The following is an 18,009-nucleotide window of genomic DNA, read 5'->3' as shown; positions in this document are numbered from 1 at the left end:
AACAAAGTCTTACAAAGGGCTTTGGCTCAGGAAAGCCGAAGCAAAGACCTCAAAGAAGTGCATAGATACAAAGCCGATCGTCCAAAGATGAATATGATCGAATATGATAGTGATCACTCGGACGATGAGGGTGATGTTTTTTCTACTGAATTTGTTTGGCCATCTAAGGCCAAACCATTTACTTGCAATGATCTGAAACCGATTCATAAGAATCATGATGAAGAGATGAAGTTTACTTTTAACATTGCCAAGTGTGATAAAATATTTGATGCTTTGCTGCAAGCTAAAATTATTAGAATAACTCATACTTTGCCACCGTTTGAAGAGCTGAAACGGCGCGCTTATTGCAAGTATCATAATTCTTTTTCTCATGCTACTAACGATTGCAATGTTTTTCGACGACAGATACAATCGGCCATTAATGACGGACGATTGAACTTTTCTGAAATGCAAGTTGATAAACAGCCTTTTCCAATGAATACCATGGATTTAGAGGGGAAGAAGCTACTCATTCGGCCGGAGGTAGCCGAATCTGCTAATAAAGCTAATGTCATTGTCGGTGAGCCCAGGAAAGACAAGGAGGACAACAAGGTCTTGGGAAGACAGGTTGTGCTTGATAAGCAACCCGATGGCAAGGAAGTGATCAAAATCACCATCAAGAATCCAACACTCGGGGGGCAACCGCAAGTGCAAGAAAATACTCATGTTAAATTTGTCAAGCCCAAGAGTCCAGAAGTTGGCAAGTGGAAGAAGAATGAAGCTAAAGTGCAGCGCAAGCGGATCAAGCCAACTTTTGATATGTTGCTATCCAAGTATGCTAACCAGTCGGCTGGTTCTAGTTTCAATCGACCGACTCATCTGAAACGACCAAGGTCACCATCAGCTGATATGTTCAGTCGGTATACAAAACCGAGTGGACCAAGGGTGCGGTTTTCAGAAGAGCAGAGGCAATCTGTGTGGGGTCGACTTGATTACTCATATAATGGCCGACTCAACATCGGTGACTATCAGTCGGCTGGTCAAAATATGCGACCGATTGGAAATTATCCGAGTGTAAGGATGCACCCAGGTGGAAGCTATCCGAGTGAAAAAATGTGGCCAAGTAGATTCCATCCGACTGGATTCCATCCGAGTGAATTCCATCCGAGTGACATCCATCCGAGTGGATTCCATCAGAGTAAAAAGCTGCCCCCGAGTGGAAATTTCATGCATCTGGAAAGTCGAAAAGAATGGCGTGTTAAGTCACCAAGTGTTGCAGCAGTTGAGTCAGGAAAAAGCAAGGAGAAAACGGATGCCGACTCACTTATCTTGGGCACCAAAACATTTTCCATACAGCAGCCAATTGTGCATAGCAAACCGACTGAGCCGATACTTTCTATCGCGCCAAAGCACTCGGCTAATGACCATGAAGCAATCACCAGCCGAGTAAAAACGAGAGATCCTAAAAACACTCAGCCAAAGTGGTGTCCTCCAGGGCTAACAAAGACACAGAAGAGGAAACTACAGAGGTTAAGGAGCCAAGAGATGGCAGAACAAGAGGCTGACAAGCAAAGGGATAAGTTGTTCAATGACACTCGGCCTATGGTACCTACAAAACAAGTGTGGAGGCCCAAACAAATACGAGATACAGTGGCCTCTACGCCTATCACAGCAGCACCTACACTACCAAAAAAGGACGACGCAATCATTGCATCGTCTACGTTATCTATTGCTTCCTCTTCACTCGGACAAATTTCTGAATCGGTGGATGCACTTGAGGAGGAGGCTGATATGTTGGACTATGAGTCTACACCGATTCATGAAGGTATGGATATCAATATGGTGTATTACTTGCCTGCTGAATTCGTGCTGTAGATGAGGAAGGGGAGGTGGCTCAGCTGGATTTTGGCCCTAAAAACGCGATATTCGAGAAGCTAAAAGAACCAGTAACGCATCTGAAACCATTATATCTCAGAAGTCATATCAATGGGTCGCCGCTCACTCGGATGCTTGTTGATGGTGGTGCTGTGGTAAATCTTATGCCCTATTCGGTCTTCAAGAAATTGGGTTTGCCTGATGAAGAATTGATCAAGACCAATATGGTGCTTAACGGGTTTGAAGGCAAAGAGAAAACTGAAGCCAAAGGTGTGATGTATGTGGAGCTTACAGTCGGAAGCAAAACTTTGGCTACTGCATTCTTTTGCGCTGAGGTGCAAGGTAACTACAACGTCATACTAGGCCGTGATTGGGTTCATGCAAACCAGTGCGTGCCATCCACTATGCACCAGTTTTTGATTCAGTGGGTTGATGATGAAGTGGAAGTCATTCATGCGGATAACTCGGCCTGTGTTGCTTTGGCCGATGCATCGGTGGATTGGCAACATCCCAATGCTACTTGCTTGACGGGACGTGACTTATCAGAGTTTGATTTTCTCAGCGCAACCAAGAATGGTTTTGTGCCCGTCTCTTTAAAGCCGACTGAATGCAATCGGCTCCAAGGTATGATATGTTTAAATGGATTCTAGCTCTGAGTGGTTACAAAAACGTCTTGTGAAATATCGGTCCAGCGAGAACGATATGTATGAGTCTATAGAGGAGTTGGATGACATGGATAAACTTGGACAATGTTTTACATCGGCCGATCCATTAGAAGAGGTAGATATTGGAGATGGTTCAGTCACTCGACCGACATTTATAAACAAAAATTTGAAAGCCGATTGTAAAGCTAAGTTAATCGAGCTATTGAAAGAATATGTTTGTTGCTTTGCATGGGAATATCATGAGATGCCAGGGTTAAGCCGAGAGCTAGTGGAGCATCGGTTGCCTATAAAGGCTGGTTTTAGACCTTATAAACAGTCGGCCAGAAAATTTAATCCGAAAACATATGACCGGATCAAGGAAGAGATCGGTCGACTGCTTGAAGCTAATTTCATTCGACCTTGCAGGTACGCCGAGTGGATTTCTAACATTGTCCCAGTGGAGAAGAAAGGATCTGGCAAGTTGAGGGTGTGCATTGATTTCAGAGATTTGAATAGGGCTACACCCAAAGATGAGTATCCTATGCCAATAGCCGATATGCTTATTAATGATGCTTCTGGGCATAAGGTTATTAGCTTTCTAGATGGTAATGCCGGATACAATCAAATTTTTATGGCCGAAGAGGACATGTACAAGACTGCTTTTCGATGCCCTGGTTTCGTTGGTTTATTCGAGTGGACAGTGATGACATTCTGATTAAAAAATGCTGGAGCCACATATCAAAGGGCTATGAATTTGATTTTCCATGATTTACTCAGTATTATACTTGAAGTTTATATTGATGATATTGTTGTCAAATCGGATGCTTTTGAATCTCACTTGGCCGATTTGCGTTTAGCTTTTGAAAGGATGAAAAAGTATGGACTGAAGATGAATCCTTTGAAGTGTGCTTTTGGCGTGTCAGCTGGTAAGTTTTTGGGTTTCATTGTTCATGAAGATGGCATAGAGATTGATCCCAAAAAGATAGAGGCTATACAGAAAGTGGAGGCTCCAACATGCAAGAGAGATATGCAAAAGTTCCTTGGCAAGGTCAACTATTTGAGAAGGTTCATAGCTAATCTGTCAGGGAAAGTTGATGCATTTACTCCTATCCTTCGGTTAAAGCATGATGCTGATTTCACTTGGGGGGCAAAACAGCAAGAAGCATTTGATATAATCAAGAATTATTTGTGCACTCCTCCGGTGATGAGAGCACCCAAGCATAGGGAACCCTTCAGACTGTACATTGCAGCAGAGGAAGAAGTTATTGGTGCTGTTCTAACTCAAGAGACCGAAGGAAAAGAGCATGCCATCACTTATTTGAGCCACCGCTTATTGGACGCAGAGACAAGGTATACATTTATTGAGAAATTATGTCTATGCTTATATTATGCTTGCACAAAACTGAGACATTATTTAGTGCCGAGTGCTTGTGTAGTAGCTTGTCAAACCGATGTCATTAAATACATGTTGCATAGGCCAATTCTTAGTGGTAGAATTGGCAAGTGGGCTTATGCTTAATTGAATATGATTTGGCTTATGAATCTCTAAAGTCCATGAAAGGCCAAATTGTTGCTAATTTCATTGTTGAACATCGGATTAATGACAAGCATGATGTTGATATGAACCTTATTTCATTAGTACCATGGATATTATACTTTGATGGGTCAGTTTGTAGCAATGGCCAAGGTGTTGGTATTGTTTATATATCTCCTCATGGTGCTGTTTTTGAAGCCTCATGCCGCTTAGAATATTTTTGCACAAACAATCAAGCCGAATATGAAGCATTGTTATTCGGCCTAGAGATGTTACTTGCTGTAGGTGTTACACATATTGAGGCTTATGGTGATTTGTTACTAGTGGTACAACAAATATCCAAAGTCTTTCAGTGTTTGGACGAATCACTTAATGTTAATCTTGATAAATGTCTAGATATAATCTCTACTTTGGATTGTTTTAGCATTGCACATATATCTAGATATGACAACTGGAAAGCAAATGAGTTGGCACAACAAGCATCTGGATACCATGTTGATCATGGCATGTTTCATATTTCTCAAAATCCGATGTCTTGTCTTACCAGTATAGAAGAGGCCGAACCAGAACCCACTGATTCGGTCATTAACAAAAAATCTAGTGCAGGTGACAATTCCGACTGGAGGAAGCCCATTGTTGCTTACTTGCGTAATCCGAGTGAAAGGGTGGACAGGGCTGTTCGGCGTATGGCTTTTAAATATACTATGAGGGATGATGATCTTTATCGCCGAACAGTTGATGATGTTCTTTTAAAGTGCTTGGATGAGGACCAAGCAAGAGTTGCTATGGGAGAGGTACATGAAGGCATTTGTGGTACTCACCAGTCGGCTCCCAAGATGAAATGGTTATTACGACGTGCTGGGTTTTATTGGCCGACCATGATTAATGATTGCTTCAGATATTATAAAGGGTGCGAAGCTTGTCAAAAATTTGGTGATATTCAATTAGCTCACGCTGCTATGTTGCATCCTATTATCAAGCCGTGGCCTTTCAGAGGATGGGGTTTAGACTTTATTGGGCAAATCCATCTGTCTTCTTCGAAGGGGCATCGGTTCGTATTGGTGGCAACTGATTATTTCACTAAGTGGTCTGAAGCAGTACCTCTCAAGAACATGACGCATATGGAGGTAATTAAATTCATAACCGAACACATTATTCATAGATTCGGTATTCCTCAAACGTTAACTACAGATCAAGGTTCATCTTTTATGTCACACCAAGTCAGAGAGTTTGCCGAATCTTATAACATAAAGTTGCTCAATTCCTCCCCATATTATGCCCAAGCTAATGGACAAGCTGAGTCTAGCAATAAAATTTTAATCAAGCTCATCAAGAAGAAGATTGAGGATAATCCAAGGAGATGGCATGACTTGTTGTCTGAGGTATTATGGGCATATAGAATCTCAAGGCATGGTGCTACGAAAGTGACTCCATATGAGCTAGTATATGGTCAGGAGGCAGTTTTACCAGTGGAAGTAAATTTGAATGCTTTGAGAATAGCCAAACAAAATGATTTATCAGCAATAGACTTCTATAACTTGATGATGGACAACATTGATGAGGTTGCTGATAAACGTTTGGCTGCTTTGAATGCCATAGAGAGAGATAAGTTGAGGGTGGCAAGGGCTTACAATAAGAAAGTCAAGTTGAAGAATTTTCAAGTTGGTGACCTCGTCTGGAAAGTGATTCTACCGATTGGTTCAAGAGATAGAAAATTCGGGAAGTGGTCTCCAAGTTGGGAAGGTCCTTTTAGGATTACAAGAGTTGTTCCCGGAAATTCATATTTGGTGGAATCAATACAGGGGGCATTGTTACCTCGAGCTGTCAATGGCAAATATTTGAAGAAGTACCACCCGAGTGTGTGGCAGGAAGCCTAAGTAGGCAATGGCCGATATATGATTATCGCGCTTAGCACAAACATGGCCGATACATAATTATCGCCCTGAGAAGAATAGATGGCCGATGGAGTGTTGACATCGTCCTTAGAACAAACATGGTGCAAATTATTTTTCGGCATGCAAGCTTTGCCGAAAAACAGGGGGGCCTGTGTTGACACCTGATTTTGGCACAATGCAGAATACAATGGAGATGGACTCAAATGACAAAATATTCTAAATGATAAATTTCACATTGCCGAGTGGAACAACTTTGATGTTTGGACCATAATCATTCGGCATCATATCAGAGACCAAAACTACACTCAGATTGTCATGTTTAGGTGTTTTGAGTGCTTTTTGGTCAAGTACGCCTCCAGGACAATCTCGGATGAAGGAATGCTCTACATGAATTGTCTTCATCTCGTCGAATCGGTCGATTTTGATATAAAAAACATCTCAATCCGAGTTCGTATGCAAAAGTTAGAGCTATCTGGATGCAGCCGTGTCAAGAGGCGAAATATGACGCGGAAGACCAGACATGTCTTGGCAAGTGTCTGATGTAATGCGTGAGTGTTTTGGCCCAGAAGATGGCCTCGAATCGGAAAACGTTCAACACGAAAGTTTTTCGTCTCGTCAAAACGGCCAACTTTGCTTTTGGACACATTTTCATTCGAGGTCGTTTACTGCCTCAAAAACCTTGCCGGGGAAAGCTTGCCGCTGTGAACAGTAACCTTGCCGGGGAAAGCTTGCTGCCGTGAACAGTAACCTTGCCGGGGAAAGCTTGCCGCCGTAAACAGTAACCTTGCCGGGGAAAGCTTGCCGCCGTGAACAGTAACCTTGCCGGGGAAAGCTTGCCACCGTAAACAGTAACCATGCCGGGGGAGAGCTTGCCGCCATGAACAGTAACCTACCGGGGAAAGCTTGCCGCCGTGAACAGTAACCTTGCCGGGAAAGCTTGCTGCCGTGAACAGTAGAAACTGTCGAGGCCAATCCGACCAGATGCTGAAGATGGGCTCAAATACTTATCTAGTTGGCTTCGGATGAAGAAGTGTTCAACATAGGAGTTGTTCGTAACGTCGAAACGGTCAACTTTGCTTTTGGAGTCATCATCATCCGACATAGTATACGACCTGCAGAGACGCTGCAAGAGTCGGACGGTCCAGTCAGCTACATGAACGAGTCCGACTCGAAATTAGAGATGACCCCGTGGAGTATTCAAGATGGCCTTATTTGGAAAAGTGATCAACATACGGATTGTTGGCCTCGTCGAAGCACACATAATTGATATTTGAGCCGTATCCATTGGAAGTCATATGCAAATTCCACAACCCACGCAAGGAGCAAGACAGAAGATTGGACCAGATTCGGGCTGAATCCGAGTGGGACCAGAACTAGGATTCTAGGACATGAATTGATGTAATTTTCTTGTATGGGAAGCCTAGATAAATCCTTTGCTTGTACAGGAAGTCCAGCCGCCTCTTATATATGTTGGGGGTGATGGCCGATTGAACGACACACAATCGAAAAAATCAATATACTACTTTTTCATCTACGTTTTATCTCTCCATTGTTTTTCTATCTCGTTCTTCGCTGTTCTTCGTGTTTGAGAGCTGCGAATCCCGAGGCTCGAGGGGCGAGCGAATCGACCTAGGGCAGCCCATAGCCGCCGCACTCCCTGACGGGGTCCCTCCCGGGGGTGTGGGGTTTTCGGGTCTGCAAAAGCGCCCGTCGACTGTCTTGCGTATCGCGCTGTCGGTCGGGTCTCCTTCGACGTGAGCTGTGGTGCATCACCCCCGGCGTCGAGGGTACACGTGACGTGTTCGTGTGTCAACAGAATTATTGCGATCCATGATACGGAGCCGCCGTCACCTCCTGCTCTTCATCGGGAGCCCAGATCTGGAGTCTGTATGGTGCTCCGGAGAGGGGGATCTTTATTCTTCGTCATCACCAACCCTTCTCCATCGCCAATTCCATGATGCTCCCCATCGGGAGTGAGTAATTCCTTCGTAGGCTCGCTAGTTAGTGTGGAGTTGAATGAGATTCATCATGTAATCGAGTTAGTTTTGTTATGGCTTGATCCCTAGTATCCACTATGTTCTTAGATTGATGCTACTATGACTTTGCCATGCCTAATGCTTGTCACTTTGGGCCCGATTGCCATGATTTCAGATTTGGATCATTTATGTTATCACCATTATATCCATGTTCTAGATCCGATCTTGCAAGTTATAGTCACCTACTACGTGTTATGATCCGGCAACCCCGGAGTGACAGAAACCGGGACTTCTCCCGGTGATGACCGTAGTTTGAGGAGTTGATGTATTCACTATCTATTAATGCTTTGTTCCGGTTCTCTATTAAAAGGAGGCCTTAATATCGCTTAGTTTCCAATATGGACCCCGCTGCCACAGGAGGGTAGGACAATAGATGTCATGCAAGTTCTTTCCATAAGCACGTATGACTATTTACGGAATACATGCCTACATTATATTGACGAACTGGAGCTAGTGTCGTATCGCCCTAGGTTATAACTGTCTCATGATGAATATCATCTAATAAGTCACCGATCCAATGCCTACGAATTTATCCTATATTGTGCTTGCTAAGTTACTATTGCTATCATCGCTGTTACACTTGCTAAAAAACTGCTATCATTGTTATCGTTACCGTTACTGCTGCTACTATTATCAAAACTATCATATTACTTTGTTGTAGATAATTAATATCCAGGTGTGGTTGAATTGACACCTCAGCTGCTAATACCTTCAAATATTCTTTGGCTCCCCTTGTGTCGAATCTATAAATTTGGGTTGAATACTTTACCCTCGAAAACTGTTGCGTTCCCCTATACTTGTGGGTTATCAGCAACCAGTAAATGGTAGAAGTTAAACTGCAATCGCAGAAATGATGTGAAATACTGTAAGACATGGGATGCAGCTAACCTCAAGGGCAAACAACATCATCGGCTGTTATGACCCTGTGTAAGTACATGGACAGGCAAGTTAAGTACAACATGGTTAGCATCCACTAAAAATAGCAAATGGGTAGCATCTCTAGTGATATCCTGAGTCATGTATTGTAAGTTTATTGCCGGTATTGGTGAAATTGAGCTGGACACGGTAATATTTGAACATCACATAGTGTGCATTTGTGACGCCCGGATAATTAGGCTACAGTAATCCCACGATTAACGATGCCACGTCAACTCGGTTACCATTGCTAATCTCGCTTTGGGTCAAAACTGTTCAAATGCATATTTGATTTTTTGTCAAACATCAAAAAATTTCGAACATTAAAACAAAAATGTTGGGTTTGTGCCAAATATTGCACGGGTAATTCTTGTGAAGAAAACACATGTTTAGGAAATCCTAATACGCTCTAAAATAAAGAAAATAGTAAAAGAAAAGAAATAAAAAGAAAAGAAATAGAATAAAACAAACTAAAATAAAAACAAAGGCCAACCTCCTCCCCTCATGGGCCTTGGCCCAACTGGGCTTTAACCCAGCCGGCCCACCCGCGCCCCTGGCCAATATGGCCTGCGGTGCCCAACCCTAGCTCGACCGTCACCCCCACAATACCCACTCACCCACACAACCCCTCCCCTCGATCTCCCACGATCCCCTCTCTCCCGTGGTCACTCCTCCCCCCTCTCCTGATCCCATCTGGATCGGGCCAACCGCCCCGCACTCGCCCACCACCGCATCGGCGCCACCTCGCCACGACTTCGCCCCGCCGTACTCGGCCCGCGGTCGTCGCTGCTCCCGGCGAGCCGCCCCGCGCCGCCGCCACCAACGGGGCCCCCCTTGCTGGCCTGCATCGTTCTAGATCGAGGCAAGCGCCTCGACCTCGCCGCCAGACACCGCTCGCCGGAGCCGCTCCGCGTTGCCTCACCTCCTCACCTCTCCCTCGTCGGCTTCGTCGAGCCTCGCCGACCCGTTCGACTACAACGGGGGGTGAGCCCCATCCTCCCTCCTCTTTCTCCCCCACGCACTCTCCGCGCCCGAAGGGTGCGCGTCCCGCAACCCGCACTGTGCACCCCCCGTGCCATGCGCGTTGTGGCCACACACGCAGCCCCATGCCCCCGCCACGCCCTTGGTCGCCCAGGTCAGGCGCTGACCGCGCTCGGCGCGCGCCTAACCACACCGGACTGAGCTCCCGCGTCTGTAGCACCGTCGCCGCTGCTACCGTCGTTCCCTCCGTTGCCCCCTGCTTTCCCGCGAGCGTCCCCCTCCTCTACTCGGGTCGCTCCACCTCCCCTGCTGCCTCCTGCCCGGCGCAGCTTGTCGCAGTTGCCGGTGCCCCGGCGCCCTTCCCTCCCCTCTCGACCTGGGCGGGAGCCCAGCCGGGTTGCGCCGCTCCAGGCGCCCGTTTGCCCTCTGCACCCTACGCCCGCTAAACCCCATGGCCCTATGACTAGTGGGCCCCTACCCAGAACGTATAAAAAGGAAAAAATGTTTAAAAAATGCATAATAAATAAAATATTAATTAATTAATTAACTAATTAACTTAATTAATCTTGATTAATTAAACTAGAAATTAATTAAACTAATTAATCATAATTAAGAGTAACCAAATAACTAATTAAACTAACTACTGTTAGTAATTAAGTAGTCAATGATAGTGGGGCCCACCCCCCTAATTAATCCTGATTAGGTTAATTAAACTGGATAATTAAATGTGTCACTGACAGGTGGGACCCACCTGTCAGGTTGACGAGGTCAACTACTGATGTCATGCTGACGTCATGCTGATGTCAGCAAACACTATTCTGGATAATGTTGAATTAAAATAATTAAATAAATCCTAAAAATGATTTAATTCTTTTAAAATTAATATAAAATAAACCGTAGCTCGGATGAAAAAACTTTGTACATGAAAGTTGCTCAGAATGATGAGACGAATCCGGATACGCAGACCGTTCGTCCGCCACGCATCCCTAGCATAGCGAACACGCAACTTTCCCCCTTAGGTTCATCTGTCCAAAAATGCGAAACACCGGGGATATTTTCCCGGATGTTTCCCCCCTTAACCGGTACCACCTCATACCGCGTTAGGGCACACCTAGCTTCACGCTTTGTCATGTCATGCATCGTCATGCATCTGTTTGCTTAATACTTATTGTTTCTTCCCCCTCTTCTCTCGCTAGACACCGAGACCGACGCCGTTGCTACCCAGTACGACTACGGTGTTGACGACCCCTCTCTCTTGCGAGAGAAACCAGGCAAGCCCCCCCCCTTTGATCACCAGATATCGCCTAATCTTCTCTCTACTACTTGCATTAGATTAGTGTAGCATGTTACCGCTTTCCATTAATCCTATCCTGATGCATAGCCTGTCGTTGTTACTATTGTTGATACCTTTACCTGTAATCCTAATGCTTAGTATAGGATGCTAATTTGTCACGAGTGGCCCTACATTCTTGTCTGTCTTCCATGCTATACTATCGGGCCGTGATCACTCGGGAGGTGATCACGGGTATATACTATATACTTTATACATGATACTTGTGATGACTAAAGTCGGGTTGGCTCGAGGAGTACCCGCGAGTGATGCACGGATTGGGGGCAGGAAGGACATACTTTCCCGACGGCCCTCTGTGTGGATCTTTGTGGCGAAGCGACATGGCAGGTAGAGACCACCTAGGAGAGAGGTGGGCCTGGCCCTGGTCGATGTTCGCGGTTATTTCAAGATAACACGTTTAACGAGATCTTGGTATTTGATCTGAGTTTAGCCACTGGCCTATACGCACTAACCATCTACGCGGGGACAGTTATGGGCACTCGACGTCGTCGCATCAGCCGAAGCCTTCGTGACATCAACGACTAAGCGGCGCGCGCTGGATTGGACCGTAAGCCTGCTCTTGTGTTAAGGGGGCTAGTTCTGCTTCTGGCCGCGTACGCAACATGCAGGTGTGCAATGGGCGATTGGCCCAGACAGTTGCGCCATAGGATTTAGACCGACGTGCTGACCTCTCTGTTGTGCCTAGGTAGGGCTGCGACGCGTTGATCTTCCGAGGCCGGGCATGACCCAGAAAAGTGTGTCCGGACAAAGGGGATCGAGCGTGTTGGGAATTGTGGTGCACCCCTGCAGGGAAGTTAATCTATTTGAATAGATGTGATCTTCAGTAACAGGACGACTTGGAGTTGTACCTTGACCTTATGACAACTAGAACCGGATACTTGATAAAACACACCCTTCCAAGTGCCAGATACAACCGGTGATCGCTCTCTCACAGGGCAGCGAGGGGAGGATCATCAGTTAGGATTATGCTACACGATGCTACTTGGTGAACTTACCTTCTGCTCTCTTCTACATGCTGCAAGATGGAGGTGGCCAGAAGCGTAGTCTTCGATAGGACTAGCTATCCCCCTCTTATTCCGGCATTCTGCAGTTCAGTCCACATATGATACCCTCATTCCATTTGATACCAATACATACATATGTAGTGTAGCTCCTTGCTTGTGAGTACTTTGGATGAGTACTCCCGGTTGCTTTGCTCCCTCTTTTCCCCCTTTCGATACTCGATTGCTGCGACCAGACGATGGAGCCCAGGAGCCAGACGCCACTGTCGATGACGACTACTACTACTCGGGAGGTGCCTACTACTACGTGCAGCCCGCTGACGACGACCAGGAGTAGTTTAGGAGGATCCCAGGTAGGATGACTGCACCTCTTTCGATCTGTATCCCAGTTTGTGCTAGCCTTCTTAAGGCAAACTTGTTTAACTTTTGTCTGTACTCAGATATTGTTGCTTCTGCTGACTCGTTTATGTTTGAGCTCTTCTATTCGAGCCCTCGAGGCCCCTGGCTTGTAATAGGATGCTTGTATGACTTATTTTTATTTGTAGAGCTGTGTTGTGATATCTTTCCATGAGTCCCTGATCTTGATCGTACACGTTTGTGTGTATGATTAGTGTACGATTGAATCAGGGGCGTCACAAGTTGGTGTCAGAGCCGACTGCCTGTAGGAATCCCCCTTCCACACTCGTTGGCCGAAGTCGAGTCTAGTCACTATAAAACTTGTACTAACATGGATGTGAGTCTTACGGGCCCACGTCGCCATTTGGGTGGTATTAGAATCTTTTATTCCTCGTCTATACTCTGGGACTCTGATCTCTCTCCTATTCGGGTTTAAATGGTTTTACTAAATATAACTTTTGGTTCTCGATAATGCTTTCTCCCGGAGAGCCCCTCAGTCCAGATGATCGCCTGCTACACCAGAAGATTCCGAAGATACTCTCCGATGTTCTCTCAAGACTTTGTGCCCGTTGCTTTTTTAATTCTCTACCACTAAAATATCCCTATGGATAAATACATACACCCTCGTTCTTACTTTTATTCCAAGTTGATCTTGTTATTACAAGATACCTCGAACTTCTCTCTATTGCTCCGAGAAATCTTTGTGCTTACTGCCTTGTAGTTCCTTGTCGCCTGAATACACCTACAGCTTAATCGTCACACTCACCGAGGATTTGTTTCTCCCCAGTTGTTCATGTGTGCACAAAAGTCTTCGAAATGATATTCAATCTTTTGAAAATCCTCAGCAAGCTATTGCTCTTGAAATTCTTGCTTGCCTTCATTATGATTAAATCCATAAGTCTGGTAATCTTATTGACATCCCTTGTCTTTATTATCTTAAGTCCGTTGATTCAATATGTTGAGGATGCTCGCATTCCTCAGTCAAATCCTAGAATTCATCCTTCTGGCTCAGACGTCATGTTTAAACATGAGCTGGATCTCGACCAATCAAATTGTCGTCGATTGTACCCCTTAGGCTATTCAACTTATCCATCCCTAATCAGAGCATTGCTTCTGATCCCTTGTCTTGGAATTCATAATTCCTTTGCATTTGAGCCTTGAGTTAGTCAGTTGTTTCTATAATCAGATGCACATGCATTCCTTCTTCCTTTGATAGAGTATCGATACTCACATCAACTCCGTTGTAGACCACCAGACATCTTGTTGGATTATTATCCGACAGTGTCCTTCATATTCAAGTAACCTTGTGAGCCTTTCCACGGATATATAAAGCCTTTGGTAAATTGTATCCTCTGCTTCCTCAACCATGCTCTATTTTCGAGCTGGTGGTATTTACTATTGAAGCTTGTGGTATATGTTTTCACGATACCCTGACGGGTTGAACCTATGCCTTCCTTATTATGTGTGAACTCGAAAGTTTTCACGAGTCATACTCTTCTGGTATTTTGCTAAATAAAATTTCTACACTACAACTTCATCAAAAGCGAGAAGTAAAATGAAAGGTTATGCGTGGAAGAAGTGGGAGTCGACCTTGAGCCTTTGCGTTCATGCCCATGGACCCGATGTGAAACTTATCATCGAAGATTCTTGTAAATGATATTAATCCCCTTGTTATAAGTTCGTCCTGTATCTATGTTTGATCCTTTGCAATCATGGTTCCGACCATATTTTCTCATTAATATCATTTATCGAACAAGTTAAGTACTTGTCTTGTACAGATCAATACACCTCTGCAACCTCTGTTATGCTCTACCTTCGAGTATTACCCTGTGGTATCCCGATAATATCACAGAACCATATTACTTCTTATGAGTTCTTCTTCAAGTATTATTTCTCATAGACTCCAATTTTCCCCGGGTTCTGAGTTGTTACACACTCAGGACACCAATAGTGAATCGAGTCTGTACTCTGATTCAATAACTCTAAGTAATTTTCGCTGCTTATGAGTTTATTAATCCTTCAAGTCATTCCTAGCCCGATTGGCTATGTGATTATCATGCTAAATTTTGACTGTGCTACCTGCTCCTTCTTCTCGGAGCACAATATTCGATGATGACCTAATCTTACGTCGATCTTCCTCATCATATCATTTCTCATTGAACAACAAACTTGATTTCGAGTTTGTGTCATACCCTTGGTTCCCATAACCTTTCGCTTCATCATCATTTGACTTGATGTCATCGCCGACCGATTACATCTTCATGAAATCTCTCGACAAATGTGTCATGATCATCATCAACATCCTGAGCTCTTCCAAGATATATATCAAATTCATGATGAGAAATACCATCCTCTCCCCTCGATGGTTTGCGTTATAATTGACTACTTTATTGCCTTCCGTTCAACACAAACTTATTTGTGTTTTGTGTTATACCTTGAGATCCTTGCTAGCCAGCATTTGTTCTTCTTACCTTGGAGTATTACCATCTTTTATGTCAAGAATGTCGTGAAAATTTCACCACCTCTTAAGAATTCTTGATATGGTAATACTTCTCGCCATCTCCATCATTTCTTGGTCCTCGTGGTGTTTCTAACCAGAATACCGACAAGTGAATGGTGCTGCTTAGATTCTGAACTTCTAGCAACCCAATTGCTTTGAAGTTACCAGTTGAGAGTTCATTCTTAAGCTATTTGTTATTGAATCACCATTCTAGCACCGATCATACTACCTAAGACCATATCTCGGGTGCACATTTCAACCAATGATTAATTGTGTATGTTTTCCTCGAGCATGCATCAATATAACATTTGATCTGGCAAATGTTATATCCTCGTTCTCATAATTGTGGTAATCCATATTTTTGGAATTCTCAATAAAATGGCGCTGAGTCCATCAGCCACCCCCTCACCCTCTCCTTGATTTAATGATGAACTCTCGTTTCGGAACTCGCTTCCATAGTTCATCTCCCAAGAATCTTACAATGTCATCTCGTCAATTTGTGTTGCTCCTTTTCCTCTCAGGCATCCTGTGTCTGATGTATCCTAACGCCAATCAGATTTGAATCTCGGTCAGATATGGTGGTTCGAGCATCTTCCAAGAGTCATAACATTGGTATTTATATAGCCCGGTAAGGTGATGTCATACCTAGCACACCAGGCCGACGGACCTATTGTTATGGTTCTTCCTTTTTAGCAAGGTTAACCATTCTTCCATGAGGAAATTATAAGACTTATTCTATAAGTTGTTCCTCATGAATCCTCTGAGTATCCAAAGTCCGACCTTTGCTTGAAGACCATCTCAATGCTATCTCGATGCATGTCTGTGGTACTCCGATTTTCAACAAGAACATTTGAAGCCCAATGTTAAATGTTTCCTGCTCAATTATCCAAACACCGCTGTATGGGTAATGTCATGAAATTTCTCTCCCCTTACCTAAAGAGTTTTCTACATTATATCCTGTCATGGATATCATGCTCTGTTTATCCTTGGGAAGGATATACCCTTGGAATATGTGTTTAAACACATTTTCCTTTCCTTTGTTCTGTTTAATCTAATGATCACATTATCCTTTCCATTGTTTGGTTTAACATTTCTTGTGGTCTATATGATCTAAGCAGTAATATTCTCCTGCTTATGTAAATACCTTGGTGTACAATTATGTCAGCAAGACCCTGTTACTATTGTTGATGACATCCCGGTAGCCACCGATGGACGAGAACTTTGCCTATTGGTCCGCCTCGTTCAACGAGAAGGAAAATGGTTCTCTTCGTCCCTCGCCCTTAGTACCGACGTTGTTGCCAACATAACTGACATGCTACCCTCTGACATGCCTTGCTATGATGACCATGAAAGATGTCACCACTCCTCCTACTTTTGACCAACATGGTGGGCCCATAACCCACAGTTCCACAGGATCGAAACCAGACTCTCTTGTACACCCTGATGTCAAAGGTATTCCCCACACTTGACTTTGTATGTAATTCATGGGTCATCTTCCTAGTAATCTACTTTGGAATCGGACACAATACTTATTCTCGTTGCTCTGGACCCCTTTCACACTTTGTTCAGGCATCGAACGATTGCCTGCCCGCTCGAAACTTCCCATGGTACCTTCTTACTTTGCTCTCGATATCTTCTTAAGTTTCAATTCGAGAGTTACTTCCTACACGTTCCCCCGATGTTTGCTACCAGGTAGTCAACCTTGCAGATGTTCATTCTTCCGGAATAACCACCCTTAATTCGTTCGTAAGTACGATGGAGTTCCTGAAGAAAGAATGTCGACTTCATCACGATGACCCGAAGCAGAGAAATGAAGACGTCAACATAATGGGTCGACCTCTTTGAGAAGAGCAACCAAGACCGAGAAGATCCATTAGATTTTACAGAACCCAATCCCTCCCCCTTGCTCCCCTCCTAAATCTCGGGACGAGATTTCTTGTAGTGGAGGAGAATTGTGACGCCCAGATAATTAGGCTATAGTAATCCCATGATTAATGATGCCACGTCACCTCGGTTACCGTTGATAATCTCGCGTTGGGTCAAAACTGTTCAGATGCATATTTGAATTTTTTTCAAACATCAAAAAATTTCAAACATTAAAACAAAAATGTTTAGTTTGTGCCAAATATTGCACATGTAATTGTTGTGAAGAAAACACATGTTTAGGAAATGCTAATACGCTCTAAAATAAAGAAAATAGTAAAGGAAAATAAATAAAAAGAAAATAAATAGAATAAAACAAACTAAAATAAAAACAAAGGCCAACCCCCTCTCCTCATGGGTCTCGGCCCAACTGGGCTTTAACCCAGCCGGCCCACCCGCGCCCCTAGCCTATATGGCCTGTGGTGCCCAACCCTAGCTCGACCGACACCCCCACAATCCCCACTCACCCGCACATCCCCTCCCCTTGATCTCCCATGATCCCCTCTCTCCCTCGGTCGCTCCTCCCCCCTCTCCCGATCCCATCTGGATCGGGCCAACCGCCTCGCACTCGCCCGCCACCGCATCGGCGCCACCTTGCCACGACTTCGCCCCGCCGTACTTGGCCGCGGTCGTCGCTGCTCCCGGCGAGCCGCCCCGCGCCGCCGCCACCAACGGGGCCCCCCTTGCTGGCCCGCATTGTTCTAGATCGAGGCAACCGCCTCGACCTCGCCGCCGGAAACCGCTCGCTGGAGCCGCTCCGCGTCGCCTTCCTCGTCGGCTTCGTCGAGCTTCGCCGACCCGTTCGACTACAACGGGGGTGAGCCCCATCCTCCCTCCTCTCTCTCCCCCGTGCATCGGCCGTGCCCGAAGGCTACGCACCCCACAACCCGCACCATGCGCCCCCCCGTGCCATGCGCGTTGTGGCCACACACGCAGCGCCACGCCCCCGCCATGTCCTTGGTCGCCTGCAGTCGCGCCC

The sequence above is a fragment of the Triticum dicoccoides genome, chromosome 7A (assembly GCF_002162155.2).
Source record: "Triticum dicoccoides isolate Atlit2015 ecotype Zavitan chromosome 7A, WEW_v2.0, whole genome shotgun sequence".
In the NCBI taxonomy this organism is placed as follows: Eukaryota; Viridiplantae; Streptophyta; class Magnoliopsida; order Poales; family Poaceae; genus Triticum; species Triticum dicoccoides.
This window is presented reverse-complemented; position numbering follows the sequence as displayed.